We start from the raw sequence: 4,954 nt of genomic DNA, 5'->3' as shown, positions 1-4,954 counted from the left end.
AGACTTCGAAGTTCTCTGGCTGTAATACAAGAAGAGAAAGCATTAGTTAATACATTTTATTAATACTAAGTTAATATCTAGATATTATTTTAAATGAATTATATAGATCATGGATATCACTTGAACTAGGAATTAATGGATTTTAGTTTAATTTTTATCAAATTTAATAAAAATAGAAAAAAGTATACAAATCAAAATATAAAATATGCTATGATGTTCTCTTTTTAATTCTTGATAATTGTAATTTATGTCTTTTATTATTTATCATCTTGTAGGTATTTATCAATTGTATTTATGTCTTTAGAAACTAACGTTTGGTTTTTGATTTTCCCTATTGTTTATTTGTTGATTGTATCTATTGCATATTTTTGTATATCAAATCATCCCACAATTTGCTACCTTTAAATAAATAGTAAACTCTATATAATGAAGTAAGTCATCCGGGGCATTAACTGGGCTGGAAATTTTTTTCCAAGACCATGGCAAGGAAATCCATGATCAGCTTAGATGCAGGAAGGCTGTGTCCCTCTGTATCTTTCTCCAAACCATCTTAGGACATTTCCCTCTCCACCTGGTCTCTCTACAAGGTCTCTCCAAGTGGTAATTTCAATGATATTTTCAGTCTTCTTGTATTTATTGTAGATCAGACTCCCAAAGCACTTGAACCCCCACCAAGACTTGGTAGGGCTTAGGCATTGAACCAACAGAGGGTCACTTCTGCCTCATTCATATTAAAGCAAGTAACAGACCTGTTAACAGTTAAATGGGAAGGGATTTCAGCAGTGCATTAATAACAATAGGAGTGGTTCTTTGGAGTCACCAAATTAACCAACTACAATACATATTTTAGCTGAATTCTACTAGCTTTGATATATTGTGCTTTCTGTTTGTTTCTATTAGTTTTACCAATTAATTTTTTTTCTAATATCTTTTGTAAGCCATTCTCGATATATGAGGCACACACACTAATTTTGGTAATTTTCACAGGTTTATAGGTTAATTCCATATTTGGTAAAATTTATTTCTTTGAAATTTATTGTGTATTGCTTTATGGAAAAATATATGGTCAATTTTGGCCAATGTTCCATGTGCCAAATGAAAAAAAAAATGCACTCTGAATTTGTTAGGATGTTTTAATGTCAGTTATTTTCTTATTTTTATCCTGTTATTTAAATTTTCTAGATCATCATCAATATTTGTCTGCTTGTTCTATCTGATATTATAAGACATACATTAAAATTTTGAAACATCTCTGATTTGTCTGCTTCTCTTTATATATATGGAGATTTGCTATTAGGTACATTCAAATTTAGAAAGCAACAAATGAACAGGACAAACAGAGACTCATGGACATGAACTATATACTAGTAATTACCAGAGGGGAGGGGATTAGGGGAAGGGGGAAAGTAGATAGAGTAAAGGGGGTCAAATATGTGCTGACAGAAAGAAATCTAACTATGGGAGGTGAACACACAGTGTAAATATATATATATGCCTTACTGTTAAAGTGTACAGATGAAACTTATTGGATTTCGTTAACTAGTTTCTCCATAAAAAAAAAAAATAATAAAAATAATGAATTAATTTAAAAAAAGGAAGAAAAAAATGTTTTATTTCCTGGGGGCAGGGCAGGAGGATAATAATTTAATCATTCAAAATGTCTTACTTCTAGTAATTGTTTTTGCCTTAAAATCTACTTTATCTGATATTATATTAACTATAATTGAGTTCTTTTATTTGATATATGGAATGCCTTTTGCAAACATTTATTTTAACTTTTCAGTATCTTTAATAGATGTGTATACATTTCTTATAAGCATCGCATAATGGGTTTTAATTTTTTATCCAGTTTTACTTTCTTGTCTTCTAATTGATGCAGTTAGTCCATTTACATTTAACTTTATTATTAGTGTCTTTGCATTTCATTCTACCATCTTGCATTTTTCTGTTGTTGTTCCACTGGTTTTATATTCCTTTCTTATATCCTTTTGAAATAATTTTTAATAAGTAACAGGACTGGACCAGATTTAAGGGGAGAGAGTTAAACAGGGTGTGAATACCTGTAAGAATAGTTCATTGAGAACCACCAGAGTCATATATCACAACATATAACATGTACATATGTGTATATTTTATCACGTGTTTAAAAATATTTTCTAATTTCTCTCATGATTTCTCCTTTGTTGCTTATTAATTTTATCCTCTTTTACCTTTTTTAAAGATTTTTTAATGTTTACAAAATATCTGATTTAGAAGAGTCTACATTAATGCTTTACACACCTCCAGAAAAATGTAATTATGCCCATTAACTACATTTACCTTTAATTATTATTGTCTGTTTCTATGTTTTGTTAATGTTTTTATGCATTTTATTTCTACATATTTTTAAACTTCAAGATATATTTAATTATTTTTTATACTGGCCGTATGTATGGATATTTACTATTTCATTTTGTTTCATTCCTTTGTATTTCCATACATGTTTCTAGGATCATTATTCTATTTTCTTAAGGATTCCTTTCACTCAGGGTTTTCAGGGTTGATTTTTCTCAGTTTTTTATTTGCATGAAAATGTGTTATTTCACTGCTTTTTGGAGTTTCAGTTGCACGTATTCTAGATTTTTTTTATCTTGTACAATATCTTTCATCCTCTTTATATCTTCCTTTTTTATTTTCTCTGTGTGCTTTTATCTGAGTATTTTCCATTGAGTTATATTTCTCTTTACTAATTCTCCTCTTAGAAGTATCTGATTTATTGTTAAATTCATCAATTTTGTTCATAATTTCAGTTGATATATTATTTTTTAGTTCTAGAATTCTAATTCAGGTTAAAAAAAGATTTTGTTCTCTATTGAAATTACTCAACATTCTCTTGATTTTTCACACATATTTAGTCATAGTATATGTTGTGCCTTTGTTAAATTAATATTTGTTAAGTGGAGCATAGTGTGCCAGATGATGAGCCTGGTACAACAAAAGACCACAAGAACAATTGAAATAGAGTTTATTTCTCACAAGTCCTAGAAAAAGGCATGCCTTAAGGGGCTATGCAAGGAGGTCAAAGCGGGGTGCAGGTAGAGGACCAGGACAGGACCTGGGCACATGTCTTTATTAGGACCCTTAGGTGGAGAGTTTCGTGTTCTCAGGCTAAGGCTGGATTGAGTTAATTAAGACCAAAAGGGCAGGATTTTGATAAGCTTCAGGGGTTCTTATCTAAGAAACACACAGGAGAAGGCCCTGGGGGTTACGGGAGACTGCTGATCACAAAGGCTATTGGGGAAGCTATATCAGAAACTTAAATTTGCTTGTGACTCTGTGGACTGATATCTCGAGCATGTAGTTAAATAAGCTGGCTAATATCAGCTTAAGGCTACACATAGGCTTCTTAGCCAAACAAATTAATGCCTAAGCAAGCAATACCATGGAGTAGCTTAGTTAAACTCTCGACAGGATATTTAAAACCCACATCTCACATACCCATATCCCAGCCACCTGCAAGTCTCTTTTTTAGAAGACAGTCTGATGCTGTCTTAACCCTGTCTCTTGGAATGCTTAGTAAATATGTTTTAGTTGAGAACTTAGTTTTGGTTTAGACAGGCAATTAGAAAATAGATAAACTACCTTTGTGCAAAAAAGGATTGAGCTTATTCAAGGCCATGGCCATGTTTCAGTTTTTGTAAGAAACAGTTTATTTTTGTTTCTCCCTTATCCCTAAACTGGAGCTCCTCAGGGCTTCTAAATTAAAAATCTAGAATGTTTATCAGAGTCTCATCTTTTTGACAATTTCTGAATTACATTTTATTGCTTCCACAGCATTATAAAACTGCTGAAAGCTCTACTTTGCTTCTCACTTTTGGTCTGTCTTTTGTATTCAGTTTCTCATTCTCTGGAATCTGAACCAACTTGACAATTAGCAGATGCATTAAAGGAAAATATGATGGAAAGTCAGAATTATCTTATTGCTTTTCCACTGACTCATGAATTTGGGCTTCTCAAGTCCATCCAATGTTCGTTCTTTTTTAATGCATCAAATTGATTTTTAAAAATGTTTTAGAAGTTTTATGTTTGTTCTTATGAAGGATATACTTCTGCTGCAAGCTACTCCCTCATATTTAGACATGAAAGTTCTTGATTCTTTTCCAAAATTTGCTCTGAATAGCATATCTTTCTTTCTTTGTCTGTCTTAGAAATAATTATATAATTTAATGGTTATATCTTTGATAACATGTATTTTTCTATAAAAGTTTGCTTTCCTTTCTGGTCTACACTGAAGTTATTTGGAGAGTATACTAGATTATTTGCTTATTACCAAATACCATTTCCATTTTGATGGATTTTTCTCAAACAGCATCCAGATGGTCCCTGAAGACAAAATAAGTTTCCAAAGAATTGGTTTTTAGATCCCACACAAAACTTATATCAAGTATCCTTGAGGGGTAAAATGGGAAAACAGAAAAAAAAAAAAAACGAAACAGAATCTGTTCTTTAAATGTTTTTTTTTCATTTTACTGTTGAATTGAAACTTCGTTTTCCAGAACACGTTTCAGAGTATAACTGACTTCTGAACTGAATATGAAGATAATAATTACACATTTAAAAAATATCAGAAGTCTGTGGCCATGCCACCCTGAACAAGCCTGATCCCGTCTGATCTCAGAAGCTAAGCAGGGTTGGGCCTGGTTAGTACTTGGATGGGAGACCACCTAGGAAGACCAGGTGCTGTAGGTGTAAAAAATAAATAAAAATAAATAAAAAATAAGGGATTGTAAGTTGACAAGGTCCTTGCAATCTGTGAGGTCAAACAAGGATTGCCTCGCCTAAAAAATATATATCAGAAAAGAAAAGGACTTAAAAAGTTAATAACTCAATATACCAATGAAGGAGTAGAAATTCTTAGGTCAATGATATTAGGGGGAAAAAAGACCACTATAGAAACCCTTTCTTTTTATCACTG

General features: G+C 31.6%; 1 non-coding gene across 1 annotated transcript; it reads left to right on the top strand.

Moving 5' to 3' along the window:
- Window positions 1-4,609: 4,609 nt before the first annotated feature.
- LOC120600154 (5S ribosomal RNA) lies at window positions 4,610-4,728 on the top strand. Its single transcript, XR_005652131.1, has one exon. It is a non-coding gene; the product is annotated as a 5S ribosomal RNA (ribosomal RNA).
- The last annotated feature ends 226 nt before the right edge of the window (window positions 4,729-4,954 follow it).

This window comes from Pteropus medius, unplaced genomic scaffold (genome assembly GCF_902729225.1).
Source record: "Pteropus medius unplaced genomic scaffold, Ma_sr-lr_union100, whole genome shotgun sequence".
NCBI lineage: Eukaryota > Metazoa > Chordata > Mammalia > Chiroptera > Pteropodidae > Pteropus > Pteropus medius.
Note: the sequence above shows the minus strand (reverse complement) of the source record. Positions and strands in the feature narration are given on the sequence as shown.